This window comes from Cupressus sempervirens, chromosome 2, assembly GCF_028749045.1.
Source record: "Cupressus sempervirens isolate cs-2001-9-10 chromosome 2, ASM2874904v1, whole genome shotgun sequence".
Classification (NCBI taxonomy): Eukaryota; Viridiplantae; Streptophyta; class Pinopsida; order Cupressales; family Cupressaceae; genus Cupressus; species Cupressus sempervirens.
The window spans coordinates 307,448,818-307,468,244 of NC_143119.1; positions in this window are offsets into that span (position 1 = coordinate 307,448,818).

The window sequence follows — 19,427 nt, forward strand, 5'->3', positions numbered from 1 at the left end:
CCGAAATAATTTCACAAGTTCGTAGCAATTATAATTTGAGAAATAGAGCAATAAGAAATGATGCAGGAAAGCCATCTAGTGTCTTCATCAAGGACATCACTCATAAGATAAATGATCAAGACAAGAAAGTCCATGTAGATGTGCCTAAAATCAAGGAGAACAAGGGTAAGAAATGGGAACCAAAGAAGAAGGTTCAATTTCAGGTAAACGAAGCAACAAAACCAGTTGTGCAACCGAAGAAATCAGAATTGGATGTTGTAAAGCAAAATGTGGTGCCTACTGCTCAAAAGACTTCAACTCCAGGTACTATTGTAAAACCTACTGTGGTTGAACCTATTGATATGATATCCATGTTATCTCAAATTACTGTAAAAGTGCCCCTATCTGAACTTTTTAGAATTGAAGAACATAAGAATAAGGCTTTGTCATGGTTGGGTGGAATAGCAAACAATAATATTATTGTTGACCAAACTATGCCCCAACAGACCCCATTAGTAATAGAGGACAGTGGTATCATATCCCAGATTCCTCAAATGTTCCTAGATGATTCCTCAGTGGCATTCATAGAAGATATTGATACTTTTTTCCTCAGTCTAATCATAAAAGGGAAGACCCTGAAAAATTGCATGATAGACTCAGGAGCTTCCAACACTATAATGCCTTTCAAGGTAATGGAAGCCTTAGGATTGAAGGTAGATACCAAGCAAGGCAGATGCAGAGGGATGGATGCTAGAGAAGTCCCAGTCATAGGTACTATAAATGCTCTTCCATTCAGATTGGCTGTGTATCCTGAAGTAGAATTAACCATGTCTGTCCTTGTGGTAGATATACCTCCACATTACGGAATGTTACTCTCTAGAAAATGGAGTGTTGCCATGGGGGGAAGCCTACAATGTGATCTAACTTATGCCACTTTCCATATAGGGGACAAAGCTATCAAGGTAAACAGGGAACCAAGGGTTAACCACATCTTAGGTGAAGAAATTGACAAAGATACCACTTGTTTCCTAGATACTGGGATTAATGCTTTCAGGGCTGAATTAATTATTCAGGAAGTTGAAAATTTACCTGCTATCATCAAAAATGAGGTTGAATGTTGCATGAATTCACAAAAATTATGGACAATGTTCTTTGATGGGGCTAGGTCTAAAGAGGGTGCAGGGGCAGGTGTAGTCTTTGTGTCCCCTGAAAATAATACTTTTAGGTATTCATTCACCTTGAAATTTGCCTGCACTAATAATATTGCAAAGTATGAAGCATTGCTGCTAGGGCTCAAAGTTGCTATACATCATAAGATTAAGAAATTATATGTCATAGGGGATTCTGAACTAATTATCTCTCAGATCAAAGGAACCTATTCATCAAAATATAGGAGACTGAAACAATATAGAAATACAGTCTGGGATCAGATAGAATTCTTTGATGCATTTGGGATCGCATGGAGAGATAGAACACAAAATAAGATGGCTAATCTATTGGCAAATGTAGCCATCAAGCCAAAAGAAATATCATTTGCAGGAATCTCCCAGATTGAGGTGCAAAACAGGCCTTCCATACCTGACAACATTGAAAATTGGCAGGTTTTTGAAGATGATAAGGATATTACAATTTTTTTGTTAAATGAAGACAAGTATCACGGTCAGGACATGGATTGTAGTGGACTGATTGAAAGCATAAATGGGAAGGAAACCATTTTTGGTCAAGAGATAATGCAATTAAAAACAAATAAGATGCCAAAGGGGTTAGTAGTCTTGGAAAATATTTTTGATAATCAAGACAGAGTAAAATCCGTAGTAAATGACCCCAAACCCCAGGAGTTAGAAGAAATAAACTTGGGTACTGATGAAGTTCCTAAAAGGGTTTATATTGGTCAACATTTGCCTGTTGAAATCAGGAAAACATTGATTAACCTACTTAGAAAATACAGACATGTTTTTGCTTGGTCATATGATGACCTTAAGGCTTACAGGGAGGATCTTTTCCAGCATGTCATACCATTGAAGGAAAATGTAAGACCGTTTAGGCAAAAAAAGAGACCAATCAATCCTACCCTTGCCCCAAAAATGCAAGAAGAACTGACAAAACTGAGAGATGGTGGAATAATCAAACCAATCAGGCATTCCACCTGGGTTTCAAAACTGGTTCCTGTTAGGAAGAAGAATGGAGATATTAGGCTTTGTGTTGATTTTAGAAATCTAAACATTGCATCTCTGAAGGACAATTATGGCTTACCCAATATGGAAGCCATGTTACAACAAGTGACTGGCTCTGAATTGATGTCAATGATGGATGGCTTTTCTAGATATAATCAAGTTCTAGTAAAAGAAAGTGAACAGTTCAAGGCAGCCTTCACAACCCCTTGGGGAACATATGTGTATGTGAGGATGCCTTTTGGCTTGATTAATGCAGGAGCTACTTTCCAAAGAGCCATGGATGTAGCATTTCATGAGTATATTGACAAATTTATGGTTGTGTACCAGGATGATCTTATAGCGTATTCTAACAAGGCTGAAGATCACTGCAAACACTTGGAAAAAATCTTTATAAAAGCCCTGGAATATGGGGTATCTTTAAACCCAAAGAAATGCACATTCGGGGTCATAGAAGGAAAGTTATTAGGACACATAGTGTCTAAGGATGGGGTAAAAATAGATCCTAAGAGGGTAGTAGCTATTGAAAAAGTGCCCAAACCAAAAAATGTGAAAGGAATTCAGTCCTTTTTTGGCCAAGTCAATTTTCTGAGGAGATTTGTTACAAATTTTGCTGAAATTAGTAGACCCATCTCAAAGATGCTCAAAAAAGGAGCTGTTATAGATTGGAATGGTGAACCCTCACAATCATTCCAAGATATAAAAATTGCAATAAAGAATGCTCTAGTATTGAGGACCCCAGATTATGCAAAGCCCATGCATATTTTCTCTTTTGCATCATTCCATACTGTAGCCGCAGTCTTATTACAAAAAAATCAAGAAGGATATGAGCAGCCTATTGCCTTTTTTAGCAAGTCCCTACAGCCCACTGAACTGAAGTATGAAATAAATGAAAAGCAAGCATATGCTTTGGTAAAGGCTATAAAAGCTTTCAGAAGTTATTTGGTGGGTGCTATTGTTGTCACTTTTGTACCTAGTGGTACAGTCAAGGATATATTCTCTCAGCAGGAAGTGTCAGGCAGGAGATGTAGATGGATCAATAGAATCCAAGAATTTAACATTGATATACAAATAACAAAATTAGTAAGAGGTCAAGGTTTGGCCAAACTCATGGCTCAAACTAATCTAGAGGCAAATCAGATAAATCTGGTAAATGATGATCTCAGAACTGACTTATGCGACATGGACCACTGTGATTGGTACACCAATGTCATATATTATTTGCAACATATGGAAGCTCCTCCCCATCTCTACATGTTCATTTACAACTAAAGGAATGATCACATGCTCACCATGTGGCTTGACGAAAGGCACCATAATTGCATTAGGGTAATGACATGCCCTTGACCTCTCAAATGATGACCCCCCACCTCTACCCTAAGAATCTAAAATATCAAAATAATTGGGGATCTCTCCAAGGACAATTTGACAATACAATTTCTTTAAGAAATAATTGGAACCTTGTGATTATTGCAGGGAGGGGCATCAAAAACCATCCACCATCTATCCCAAAAGTTATTTCTAATATCATCATGTTCTCACCAATGGATGGGGAATATTTTAGTTGTATGTTTAACAGTTTCTTGTTCTCTAGGCTTTTTAAACAATAAACATATGCTACCTTTTTCTATATCCTTTTTTCTTACATCTTTATAGGATAATTTTTTTGCATAATATCTTCTTTGTTCTTCTCTCTTAACATGCCAAATATCCAACTGACCACTAATAGAAGCTATATGGTTCATAATGGACTCAAGGGAAGATGGCAATTGTGCTCTCATAGGATTAGTTTTCCTGCAAGCTTTCAACCTACCAATGATTGCTTCTAGTTCATTTTTCCCTCATTCTATTTGAATAATTATATTGTCTTGGGTGCCAGGAGAGGTCTTTCAATCAGTGGAGGTTGCAAAATTTCTTACTCTTCTTGTGGAGAGTTTTGATTTTGATCTTGTGGATGGTTTTCATTTTGATTTTTTTATTAGGTTGCGGAAGTAGTGGTTGATTATTCACATTTCTTGATAATAAACCAATTGCATTTTAAATGAATAAACAAATTTGAAGCAAAACTTTAAAAAATATACAAAATAATGCAAAAAGAAAAATAGAAAACATAGTTGCGATCCTGATCTTGATCTCCGATGATGAGGAGGTATTTTGAGGAGGAGAGAGAAAATTCTTCAACTTCCACAAACCATGTGCACATCATTGAGGGGAAAGAAGAAACCAACACAAAGAAAAAAGGGAAAATAGAATGGGACATGGGTTTGTCGCCCATTTATAGAGTTTTTAAAAAGTGTGTGTGCACTTTTAGAAATTTTGAAATTTTAGTTGTGTGTCATCTTCTTGGAACCACAACTTATTGCATTCACCCATATGTATAATGTCCAAATTTGCTGAAGTAGTAAACATATTGCTTGTAAATGAGCTTTTCTTCTAATTTTCCAACACACATTCTTTGTAAATCATGTTAGAAGGTTTCAGAATCTTAGGCAAATATCTAACTACAAATATTGTACTGACCTTCATAATGTTATCAAAGTTAATATGACCAAATATATTATGCCATAACCAACTGTCATCCACTTTAGAAACTAAACATGTCATCTCTATAGGTGTTAACTAAAAAACATGAGCTCTTTTCCTCATATCTATACAAATTAATGTTCCGTATTTATGTTCTCTATAAACTAAAACTGATATCCCTGTCAACAATCTGGCCATCACTCAACAGATTATGTTTTAATCCACAAAATAAACATTCTTAGTGGTAGTCTTTCCATCAACAGTAATAGATCATTTTCCTTTAATGTGACATGTTCAATTATTTCCAACTCTAACTATTCCTCCATTTTTAGTATTGATTTCAACAAAAAACACTCATATCTCTAGTCATATGGTGAGAGTATCCACTATCTATAATCCAATCAGACTTTTTCTTCTTAACATGTGATACTAAGGTTGTTTCTTCTTTTATTTATTCTTTCTCAAGGCTCTCTTCCTTAATATTTACAAATCATATCTCATCATCACAATCATCACAATCATCTTGGAAATTTACCATCTTAAAATCAAGTTCACTATCCTCATTAAAAATCTCCACCTGACAAAAAAAGGCAAGTGTAAGGTTTAGTATGTTGAGTCAGGTGATGTTATTGAAACCCCTAGAGCCCGTTGCTCTAACTTCCTTACCAAAGAGAAGTGTAAACGAGCCTTAAAAAATGTTGGTAGGTCAGACTCTATTAGTTCCTTGGCTAACTCTGCTAAGGAAATTTTTGGCCATTCCTCTAGTAAATCCTTGGATTCCCCACCTCCCTTTGATATCAAAAATACCCATGTTTCCTCCCCCTCAGAGACCCAAAGAAAACCCCCTAATCCTAAATGTCGCTCCCAACCCCTTTGTTGTGTAGATTCTAGAGAAGGATAAGGATGTTAGTGGTTCAAATTTTGGTGAGATGCTATGAAAAATGAAGGACAAAATTGATAAGTAGGACTCAAAGATTTGGGAGATGAGAAGGGAGGTCGATAGTTTCAACAACTTCCTTGAGGACTAATAAATTTTCTATTAAAGTTATGCTTGCTTGTTCAATGACCCCTTGTGCCCTACATGAGAAGTCGACTAGGACTAAGCTGAAGCATGGTGAAGATTAAAAGGATGTCTTTTAGTTCCTTAAGTAAGAGTGGACCTCCACTTTGTTGTTTAAGTGGTTGGGAAAATTCTAGTTTTTTTTCCTTTATGAGTTTTTCTTGTTTTGTATTCAAGCTGGATGGCTTTAGAACTTTTACCCACCCTGCATGGCATAGCTACTCTATTATTATTATTTTACTACTTGACATTACCAGTACCATTGATACTCTAAACTTTATGTTTTTTTTTTTTGATAGAGTCAAGATAGATTTAGTTGTTCATAGTTGAAATTTGCTAGTCCTATTAATATGCTAGTTTGTTATATGGGCCAACATCCTCTTTCTATTTTTAATGATAAAAAATAAACAATATATCTTTAGGTATTCTTGACTTGTAAGGCTTTCTAAGATTAATCTTATTTTCTCTCTTAGGATATTTACATGAATAATAACCAAGTTCTTTACATGTCCAACCAACAAAAAAAAAAAATTTATTTAGGTTCTCTCTTCATAATCAAGGAAAGTCCATCAATATTTTTGTCTTCTTCTTGCTTTTTTTTCTCACTCTGTAGTACAACCTACACTTGTACTTGCACTCCTTGTCAATGTAGGTATGTCTCTGTACACACTAGAAGCACTCTCACCTCTAGGTAGTCCTTTATTCCATTTCATCCATAATTTAGATTCTTGCAACTTTCCAAGAAGAATTTCTCAAGTAAAGTTAGGTGTGCACAGAATAAACTTTTTTAATAATGTGTGCCTGCTAAGAAAAGGTAGGTATCAAATTTTTCATAATCTTCCATACAATCTCATCTTCTATCTTTTTTACACCACAACTTCTAATTCCTACAAAATTCTTATATATCCTACTAAAATATCTTGTTTATAATTTCATTTTCCTACATTTTAGCATCTTGAAACATGCATATCTAACTCTGCAATCTAGCTTTCTTTGCATGATATTCTCCTTAAAAAATATTATGTAATCTAATCCAAATTTCATGTGCAAGCTTTAAATTTCTTACCTCTGCAAATTTAGACTTAGGAAGAGATGACAACAGTGCTTCTTTAGCAAGAATATTCTACATGAATATATATATTTATCATTTTATTGATAGGGTCCAATCTTGTATTCATCTGTTGTAGTCTATCATTTCATTGTAACTAGCCAAAATTCAGGAACCATGCACATCAATTGAGTCTTTATCTTCTCCTTCCAACTTTCATAATTTACTCCATCAAAGTTTAGGATTTCTTTCCTAAAATAAGAAGCCATGAATCTCCTCAATTTTTTAATCTTTTATTTTAAAGATGTGATGCTCTAATGCCAATTTTTAGAAAGTAATGTCCACCAAATAACTGAGAGGGGCAGTGGTGGGGTGAATTAGTTATGTGCTCAAAATAAATTTTAATAACTCTATCAAATCTAAAAAATACATTCAAAAGGTGAAACAACCATAGAAAGATAAATTTTCAAAATAATACCATATGTATTAACTAGGGAAACCCTTAATCAGAGGGAAAATCTCAGTAGCAATGATGCCCAAAAGATTTTCCTTATTGTAATTTTAACTATACATATGTAATAGAATCCCTAGTTAACAAAATATGGTGTTATGAGTTTCCTCATGTGATGCTTGATATTAATTTTCAATTTACTCATTTATGAAAGTTAAAAGTTTGTAATTGATATCCATAGTTGGGAAAAATGTTTTGGTGGAATATTGATTCAACTCCACCCCCTCTCAATATTCCATATTTCTAATACAAGGCATACACTCCACTCATTTGTACATGTTGGAATTTTTATTTTTAAATTTGGGGGGGGGGGGGGCGACGCTGTGAATCAGTTATCCAAGGTCTAGATGTATAAATAAAGTTTTTCATAGCTTAGTGAACCCATAAAACACTTATTATCATGCATGCATCTATAAGATTATGCAATCACTTTAAAACCTATAGGTTACTATCAAAACAGTTTGCAAAAGTGTAAACATGAAACATAATAGATCCAGCAACACACTTGACACAATGATTTACATGGAAACCCAGTTTGAGAAAAAACACCAGTAACATGCTACTCTTTTTCACTCTTCTAAAGTGATGCCTTGTGAAAGGCCAACCCTATTAAAGCTTACAATACACACTGTTAAATGTGACCCTATTAAAGGATTTCAATCACCCTATTAGGAGTGAGCCTTATTAGAGGACTTTAGACTGTTCACTTGGAATGTTACCTGATTAAAGGATTTATAAATAACTATTAGGTCAACCTTAATCCAAAGGATTTACCCTAGACTAATACAATTATTAGAGAGTAACAGTAAGGCTTGATCTGACAACAACTTACAACTCCATTTACAAATTATAGATCTTTGTTTCAGTCCTCCATTCTACTTGGATTTCACATATTTTAGCTCTAACTTGTTCACCCTTCAAGCATCCATACCCTTAAGCCTTCTTGCTTAACATGCTAATGCAGACTCTTCACTTAGGTCACTTGATGAAGCAAAACCCTAGACTCCTTGTCTTCTGGTTCTTGCACATGAAAACCTTTGCTTCTAACCAGCCATCCCTATAAATAGAGAATTAAGATATTTTGTCATTTGTTTTCCATTGTTTAATTTAGGCTTAGGATAAATTAGGTAGGATTCAATGAATCTACCCCTCATTTTGAATCACTTCTAGAAACTTCTTCTTCAATCTTCTTTGAATTTGCCTCAAAATGGTTCACCAAGAATTCTATGCCACTAACACATCAATCTTATCTTCTACCTGGTTCACACAATCCAAGAAAATAAACTTGTCAGCTTAGATCCATCAGTTTCATGATCTTTTTAATAATGTTGTCACTTGGCATTAACTAGCTTCTGATGCTCAACACATACCACATTGCTCGGCATCCTCTAAAAAATCACTTAGCACAAACTAAAGTTTACTGGCACTCAACATCAACTAAACTTTACTTGGCATCTATTGTTTTTCTTGACATACACTAAAATAAACTTTTACCTAGCTCCAACTAATTTTCTGCTTGACTTGCACTAACTTTGCTCAGCATCTACTGTCCACTTGGTCAAGTTAGCAGATAAACTTTGTTTAACTTGTTCTTCTGAACCTGTTTAGTGTAACCAATCTTTGCAACTTTAAGTAGATCATCAATGCACTATGATATCACTATCTTAGTTGATTCTTGTACTCCTTTATATATCATAACTCAACCCTTCCTCTAGGTGTTATTGTTACATCTTTTGATCAAATTCTCCTTATTAATCAAAATAGGTAATAGTACATCTTAAATCATATAAGCAGTTGTCTTACTACAAAAATAGTAGGTTTGACATCAGTGAAAAAATAATGATTGAAACACATTTATCATTCTTGTATCAATATGGTTTCAACAATCTTCCTCTTTGGCATTGATGGCTAACCAAACGGATCAACCAAACTTACTTGGTTAAAATAGTAAGACTAGCAAAATACCAAAATGAAAATAATTTCTTGTATTGAAGTCTCTTCCTCTATCAGCAACTTTTATCTTCTAAATAGGTTACAAAATTTTATTATGTATAATCAATAGATAGTCAATAATAAATTCATCCTTATGACTCCCTCTTAATTACTTCTTCTTATATCTCCATCAATAGTTATCTCCCTCTTACTAGGTACATCTCCCTCATACTGTGTGTTAGGATTTCTCCCTCTTTATTAAATCTTCCGGATTTCTTGTATTTCTCCCTTCAGTTGCTGTATTTCTCTCTTCAGGATCAATCTCTCTTGTATTTCTCCCTCTTTGACAATAATGCCAAAGACTTTTCATCTTAATATAAAATTCTTAAGTTTCTTCTGTGTCACCTTGCTTGTGACTAATTTGTAGTTTCAACTCTTTGATTTCTTTAGGCAACTCCTAAAGTAAGATCCACTACATCAATTTGTAGCATATGGCAATCAACTTGTTTGATGCAGGGCACCTCTTTTGTTACTTAGATAGCCTTTAATAGGGGAATCACCCCTAGTTTACCTCTTAGATACTCATGAGTATCCTTAGATAATGTTTTTGTGAAGATATCAGCAATTTGCTCTTTTTTGTTAACATATTCCATCTTCACCTCTTTATCATGAACTAATTCTCTCAAGTAATGATACTTGATTGCAATGAGCTTAGTTGTTGTGTGCATCACATGATTCTTTTATATATTCATAGCACTTGTATCATCACAATAAAGTATTACTAGTTCATTGATCTCTTCCTTCATACCTTTGTACAATTTATAGTAGCAGCAACATATTCAGCTTCAGTAGTAGATTGTGAAGTGCAATTTTGTTTCTTGCTAGTCCATTTAAGTAGCCTCTTACCTAAGAAAAATTATCCTCCATTAGTTCTCTTTCTATCATCAATGTTTCCAGCCCAATCAGCATCAATATAGGCTCTTAATTCAAATTTTTCATTTTTCTTGTAGTATAAACCATATTCCTCTATTCCTTTCAGATATCTCATTATTCTCTTTACAACCATCAAATGATTCTCCCTAGGATTAATAGAAAATCTTACAACTATCCCTACAGATAATGCAATATCAGGTCTTCTGTGTACTAAATATTGTAATTTTCTAATCATAGACCTATATAGTGTTTGATTTACCCTAGCTGAATGATCGTTCTTTAAAAATTTATGTCCTATTACCATAGGTGTACCTACTAGTTTGGAATCCTCCAATCCAAAAGTTTTTAGTATCTCCTTGACATATTTTGACTAAGTGATGTATATACCATATTTCATCTGATGTATTTGCAAACCCACAAAGAATTTGATCTCTCCAACCGTAGACATCTCAAATTCTTGCTTCATTTCATTTGCAAATGCTTTATATAAAGCATTTTGACCTCCAAATATGATATCATCAACAAAAATTGCAAATAAAAAAATATATTTTCCATTCTTTGTCTTCATGCATAGATTTTTGTTATCATTAGTCCTTTCAAAATCAATCTTCACAAGATAATTATGAAGTCTGTCATACCATGCTCTTGGTGCTTGTTTTAAACCATATAGAGCTTTGTGTAATTTTCATATCATGTTCTTATTGTTAATATCAACAAATCCTTCTAGTTGTTATGTGTAAACTTCTTCCTCTAATATGTCATTTAGAAATGTAGATTTAACATCCATTTGATAAACTTTGAAACCTTTATATGCAAAATAAGAAAGCATAGTTCTTACTCCTTCCATTCTAGCAACAAGAGAAAATGTTTTTCCATAGTCAATTCTTTCTTCTCTTGCATATCCTTTGCAAACTAATCTTGGCTTTTTCCTTATGACTTCACCATTTTCATCTAGCTTATTTTTGTATTCCCACTTGGTACCAATCACATTTTTGTCTTCTGGTCTAGGAACTAGAATCCATGTTTTACTTTTCTCAATTTGTTCAATCTCTTCTTCCATCACTTTACTCCAGTCCACATCCTCTAAGGCATCTTTTACTATTTTGGGTTCTTTCATGCTTAGCAAACATGTATCATTTCTCAATTTTTTCCTTGTCATTGGTCTAGCATCTTTATCTCCAATGATTTGTGTAGTAGGATGATGTCTCTTAACATATTTGGACAACCTTGGTTCATCTCTAGTTTCTTCATTTTGTCTCTCAACTTCAAAGTCACTAGGTACATCTCTGTCAAGAATTTTAGCATCTCTTTCATGTACACTATCCTCAGAATCAAAATGTGCCTCAACTTCATTATGTAACTCAGCATCTAAATACAGCTTGGTTCCTGAATACAACTCAGTATTCATAGTATGTGACTTGGTAGTCATTGAAACTTGATGTTGGTTTGTAGCTTGATTTGCAGCACCTTCTTTAGTAGGCATGCCTTCATAAAAGTACACAAATTATTTGTATTCTTCTGGTTCATTCTTAGGTTCAGCCTCATATACTTCTATATATTCATCAAATTTCACATTTGCACTTTCCACAACTTTGTTAGTGTTAGTATTTAAACACTTATAAGCTTTACTTCTTATGGAATAACCTAGGAATATACCTTCTTCACTTTTTGCATCTAGTTTACCATTCCTAAAATATTTGAGAATATAGTATTTGCTTCCAAATACCTTAAAATATTTTACATTAAGTGAGTGTCCATACCATAGTTCCAAAGGTGTTGAATGAGTACCTTTCTTGACTTGTACACGATTCAAGGTATAGACAATTATAATTACAGCTTCTCCCTAGTATTTCAAAGCAACATTTTTCTCCATCATGAGTGTCTTAGTACAATCCATTACAAACATGTTCCTCCTTTCAGCAATTCCATTTTGTGGAGGGGTTCTAGGAGTAGATGTCTATCTTTTGATACCTCTATCATTACAGAACATCTCAAACTTGTTCAATGTAAATTCTCCTCCTCTGTTAGATCTCAAAAATTTCAAAATTTTACCTATTTCCTTCTCAACTCTTGCTAAGTACCACTTAAATATTTGAAAAGCATCAAATTTCTATTTCAAAAACATAATTATCATCATTCTAGAATAATCATTAACAAGTAGCATAATGTACTTATCTCCTTTTTAGCTTTTCACTTCAATTGGTCCACACATGTTAGTATGAACAATCTCTAGTATTCCTTTAGAGGTATGAGTTTTACTCTTAAAACTTGACTTTCATTTTGCCTAACTGACATTCTTTTTACATTATGTTATCAGGCTTCTTCAGCTTAGGCGAATCTCTAACTTTTCTCATGTTACTAATACTGACCAAGTTATCAAAATTAACATAACATAATATTTTGTGCCATAGCCACACATCATCAAATTTTACAACTAGTTAAGTAGCATCCTCTATATCAAGATAGAATAGATTGCTCCTAGTTTGATCACCCTTTTTAATAAGTTTTCCATCAGTATCATATATCTTAGCAATCTTATTTTCAAACTCAACCTTACATCCTAAATTATTCAATTGTGACACACTCAATAGATTATAGTTAAGTCCTTCAACATAGTAAGCATTGTCACATTAAAAAAATTCTATGAGTTTGATAGAGCCTTTTTCCTTTTTATTAAGCATGGTGCATCATTACTGAATCTTACACTATTTCTATCATAACAATTCAAGGTAATGAACTTACTTTTATCTCTAGTCATGTGATTTGAAAATTTGTTGTCAATGATCCATTTGTCATTCTTGTTCACACAAGACACAAGTAAAGTTGCATCATCTTTGTTAAATTTGTCCTTCATTGCAACATACACCACTTCATCATCATGTTCATAAAATTCATCTTTTGTTTCCACTCCATTTCTTGCATTTGTCTTTGTAATCCTTGTTCTCTTCATCTCTTCTACTTTTGTACTTGTCACCACCTCTATAGTTCTTCTTCTTTGGACATCTAGCAGCTATATGACCAACCTCATTGCAATTGAAATAAATGATAGGTCACCTTTAAACTTGCCTTCACCTCTATAAAATCTCATTGCCAGTAGTGCTTCAAGTTGGTCTAAATTCTCCTCATCTGCGTCACTACCACTAGATATATTTTGTCTTTTTCTTCTTCTTCTTCTCATCAAGTTCTTTTAATGATAGCTTAGCTTTGAAAGAAGATTCAATTTTTTTAGGTTTGTAATTATCAAAGTTAGATAGCTCAAAGGAAATGATCCTACCTACTACCCTTTTAAGAGGTAGATTATTCTCTGGTATACATATCAGTTCTTGTATTGCAAAAATTCTAATAGCCAATAGTGTTCTTAATACTTTTCTTAGTATAGTATCATCATCTAGTGTACCAATAGCTCCTCTTATTGCATTAACAACCTCTTTTATCCTTGAACAATATTGAGCAATATTTTCACCTTCTTTCATTCTCATATCATCAAAGTTATGTCTAAGACTTTCAACTTTGGTTCTTAGAACATTCATGTCTCATCCACAGATGGTGTGTAGAGCATCCCACATTTTCTTTGCACTGTCAAGACCTTTGATATCATCAAATTTAGCATAGCTTAGGGTAGAGGCAATCTTTAGGATTGTCTGGTTGTCTTCTTTCTTCTTTTTCATATCCTTAGTAGTTAGGGCTCCAGTAGGATCAAGATGCTCAGTAGTAATGGTAGATTGTGCATGATCTCCATGTCCTCCAAGGTGTAGCTTCATCAAACTTTTCCATGTAGGAAATTTATCACTATTAAGCTTGGGTACATCTCTTTTTGACATCTTGATCATTGTGCTCCTAGTACTTTCAAACTAGTCCTCTTAAGCAATGAGGCTCTGATACCAATTGTTGGAATTCTTTTATAATAACTGAGAGGGGGGGAGGGTGAATCAGTTATCCAAGCTCCAAATGTATAAATAAAACTTTTCACAACTTAGTGAACTCATAAAACATTTATTAGCATGCATGCATCCATAAGATTATGCACCCACTTTAAAACTTGTTGGTTAATGTCAAATCAGTTTGTAGAAATGTAAACATGAAACATAATAGATTCAACAACATACTTGATACAATGAATTATGTGAAACTCAATTCAAAAAAAACCACCAGTAACATGCTACTCTTTTTCATTCTTCTAAAGTGATGCCCTGTGAAAGGCCAACCCTGTTAAAGGTTACAATACACACTGTTAAATGTGACCCTGTTAAAGGATTTCAATCACCTTGTTAGGAGTGAGCCTTGTTAGAGGACTTTAGACCATTCACTTGGAATGTCACCTGGCTAAAGGATTTACAAATGACTATTAGGTCAACCTTAATCCAAGGGATTTACCATAGACTGATACAATTATTAGAGAGTAACAATAAGGCTTGATCTGATAAGAACTTATAACTCCATTTGTAGATTACAGATCTTTGTTTCAATCCTCCATTCTACTTGGCTTTCACATATTTCAGCTCTGATAGCTTGTTCACCCTTCAAGCATCCATACCCTTAAGCCTTCTTACTTAACATGCCAATGCATACTCTTCACTTATGTCACTTGATGAAGCAAAAACCCAAGACTCCTTGTCTTCCTTAGGTTCTTGCACATGAAAAACTTTGCTTCTAACCAACCATCCCTATAAATAGAGAATTAAGATCTTTTGTCGTTCATTTTTCATCATCCAATTTAGGGTTACGACAGATTAGGTAGGATTCAATGAATCTACCCCTCATTTTGTATCACTTCTAGAAACTTCTCCTTCAATCTTCTTTGAATTCATCTCAAAACAGTTTACCATGTATTTTGTGCCACCATCTCATCAATCTTATCTTCCACCTGGTTCACACCATCCAAGAAAACAAACTTGTCAACTTAGATCCAATGAATCCATGATCTTTCTTATAATGTTGACACTCGACATTAACTAGCTTTTGATGTTCAGCACATACTCCATTGCTCGACATACTCTGAAAAATCACTCAGCACGAACTATAGTTTACTAGCACTCGACATCATCTAAACTTTACTTGGCATCCACTATTTTTCTTGGCATACACTAAAATGAACTTTTACTCAGCTCCAACTGATTTTCTACTAGACTTGCACTAACTTTGTTCAGCACCTACTATCCTCTTGGTCAAGCTTGGCAAACAAACTTTGTTTAACTAGTTCTTCTAAAATTGTTTAGTGTAACCAACCTTTGCAACCTTAAGTAGATTATCAATGCACTATGATATCATTTTCTTAGCTAATTCTTGTACTCCTTTACATATCATAACTCAACCTTTCTTCTAGGTGTTATTGTTACATATTTGATCAAATCCTCCTCATTAATCAAAATAGGTAGTAGTAGTTAAACCATATAAGCAAATGTCTTACTAGAAAAATAGTAGGTTTGACATCAATGACAAAATAATGATTGAAACACATTTATCACTCTTGTATCAATCTAGTTTCAATGATATCCTTCTTCAACAATGTGCACATACACTTTTATGGTTGGTTGTTGTTTTAAACTTCTTGTATCCCTCTATCAAACTATTAACAGTTTGGGGGGGAGGGGATTTAATCCTTGTAGCTCTTATTCAAGCCCTCTATTGACCAATCAACAGTTTAGGGGGCTTGATCCTTGTTGTTCTTTTTTGGATCTCTCTTTAGAATATTAATATTTTAGGAGGCCTAGTTATTGGAAATGCAAGGAGTAATAGAGAAGGGAGGGGTGAATTAGTTACTACAAAAATAATTCCAAGTCCCTTAGATGTAAATACAAACTTCTCACTTAATAAACCAAATCCTTGCTCTTCTTGGTTAGAACTAGATATTCATTGTAACTCAGTTAACAAAGTAGTCTTAAGATATTAATGTGTATTAACCTTTAGCAACTTAGTTGCAAAAACATAAAGTATTAAACAAATAACATAAACACATAAGACACTAATATTTAACATTGAAACCCAATTTGGGAAAAACACCAATGCAACTAGTTACAACTTTTCACTTTTTCTAAAGTAAGCCCTATTAGGAGCCAAACATGTTAAAGGTTAGAATACACACAGTTGAGTGTGACCATGTTGGAGGATTTGAATGACTCTGTTAGGAGTGGTTTTGTTAGAGGTCTTCAAAAACTTCAATCTAGAAATGCCACCTTGTTAGAGGATCTACAAAATAATTGTTAAGCCAACTCTATTAAGATATTTCTTCACTGCTATATTTTTTGGAGAGTAACAACAATTGACCTGATTATTGAAGCAACTAAATTTTTTAATTTTCTAGTTTAACCTCTTGATCCTTCTTGACTAGAATATTCTTTGCAGCTTAGTCTTCTAACTCAGATGCACTATCCTTAATCAAATATCCTTCTCATTTTTCTTCTTTTACATTGTTCCCAATTGCTTTATTCAATCCACAACTTGACATGTTGGCTTATTACTTGACAAAATTTTAATGACCTCTTAAAAAGATCAAAAAACCTAGGAATTATCTTGACACTATAATAGGTATTCTAAGACACAAGTTAAAAGGACCAACTGACAACTCTAATGTCTTCTCCATTTTGAACTCTACAGGATTCAAGCAAGTATACCTAGGAATTTATTTTGTACCTATATAAACTTCAAAAACTCTTAACATGAACTCCAAAATAACAGATGATTTCCTTAATTCTTCTGACTCTAGGATAATAAAAGAGATGACAAGTGGATATTTCATCAAACCCTAGAACTCCATGAATCAAGTATAGGCTAATATTTCAAAACTTCAACAACAAAACAATAAAATGATTGATTTATATGAATCTTTTCACTATATAAGATATTCTAAACTTGATCAACTTCAAGGATGACTAGTGCCTTATTTATTAGGCTATTAAATTGTAGGAATTAGACATCTACTTTTGGGTCAATCTTAAAACTTTGTGAGAAGATTATCAATTTTCATTTCTAGATCTCATACTTATCAAAATGTTCAATGAAAACCATTAAATTCTTCCAATTTACATCAAACATTTACATAACCCATTAGATTGTTAACAAAAGTAAACTAAAATATAATTCAAAAAAAATTACAACTGAAATTTAATAAGCTTTTCCATTAAATCTCAGAGAACAAAATGGAGATAAAAGAAGAGCCAAGATCTAGGATGAAAAACCAACTTTCTGCATTTTGTATTAAATTCTTTGAAATTTATACAAATCAATGATAATTCCTATTAGAAGACAACTCAATAAGACCAGCAACTATTAAATTTTCTCATTCAAACTTTCAAACAAAATTACACAGTATACATGGACTGACAAAAATGAATAAAACTTTGTTCAAATTGGAATTTTTAGACAATTTTTCTAGCCTTGGGAACTCACTCATTTAGCATGAGTTGCAATAAGCTTTTTTCCTAGAAGGAAATGGAAAACTATCCTTAAAGAAAAAATCAAAAACTAAAGATTACACAACAAGACAAAATGTCACTTTCTTCATAGCATGAGCAAAAAAAACACATTCATGGCATTTTACTTAACAAAGAGTAGCTCCTTCATTCAGTGTTTGGTGGTGGGGCATGTTTTGTATGTTCCTTATTCCACCACAACACTTGATGATTGGTATTTATCTTCTTGTTTTTCCTCAGGTTGTGGGGCCATATTTTCTTCTTCTATTCTGCTTGGGTTTGACTCTGAAGTGTCTGTAATAGGTAACTAGCTTTCTTTTTTCTCAACCATCTCTGATGTTATGTCTTTAACCTCTTATGTTGGCTGAGGGCTTTTCTCATCCAGCTCTGCTATAGTTACTTGAATGGATTTGTCAAACATTTCTCTCTCCTTAGTAGCAATGGATTTATCCATGAATTTATCCTCTAATGCCACCTATAAGAGTTTGGAAGCCAAAGAATACTCTTTCATCCACTTGTTGAAAACAGTGTCATCTGGCCAATTAAAATTGAGGATTTCCTATTTTTAATTTAAGATATCATTTCCTAACTTATTTATTTCCTCAAAATATTTTTGGAAAGAATAAAAGAATATTTGGACATTAACCACTTCCTCAACAATTCTTGTAAACCAAATATAGTTGCCCTTATTTACAATAGCATTCATTATGAAACTCATTATTTCTTTTAATTCATTTCTCCATTCCTCCTTATCTTTTATAATACCAAGGTCTTTTTAGCACATGAGGGAAAAGATCAAAATTTCTACTAAGATATTTAGAGAAACATGTTCTTAACTTTCTTTGTAATATATCTCTCTTAAAATTAGAATCTAGTAGTCCACTTGTTTGATAGTATGTTTTCTCAATCTAATCATCAATCTTGACAATGACAGAAAAACATAGAGCAGTGATATTATCCCCCCTCCTAATCCATTTATTCAAAAAAAAATTCAAGGTAACATCATTATTTTCTAATTCTTTCCAAAAATCTACTAACCTTGACATCTCCAAATAGAATAGAGGCTAGTTTATTCTATCTACTAGGAAACAAACTATATCTCTAAATCTATCCTCATATTGAATCTACACCTCTACTTGTGTTGCCCTAAGTTTGGCCTTTTCCTCACTTAGTTCATCTGTAGTTAAAATTTCTTGATGTTGAGGTGTGCTTGGGATTTCTACAATAGGTCCAGTGGGAGGTGGTGGAGCAAGAGAGGATGCAATCAAAAGCTAGCTAGGTTCTTCTCCCACCTTTCTCCTACCTTGTTATTTTTGCAAGTTTGAAAAATATTTTCTCTATTTCATTTATTTTCCTTCCCTTCTCATCATAAGCTTCTAATACTTTTTAAAATTTATCATTGAATTCCAGAAAAAAAAATTTGTCTTTCACTACCACCTTTACACCAAAATCAGCCATCTCTTTATTTTTATGGGAAAATTTCTCACTGTCTACATCCACCCTATATAGTACCGAGTTTCCCATATGCTCTGCATCTAAAGTTTCCTAGAGTCTTTTTTCCCTTTTATGAATAGACCATATTAATAAGGCCTTATGATCATTACTATGCTTTACACCTTTACGAACTTCTTCTTCTGCATTGAATTTTGTCTCTTTTTCCTTCCTAATAGCATCAAAAACCATTGCATTATAAGTGTCCCATTATAGAAGTATGAAGACTCTTGAATCCTTTAATAATTGTCTTCCCCCTTTAGGGGTTATTTGACTGAATATTTTCTCTAATTCAACTTTTATTTCTTCCTCTAGCTCAGATTTCTCTCTATCAAGTTGCTATGTCTTTACCTTTTTATACCTCGCATCA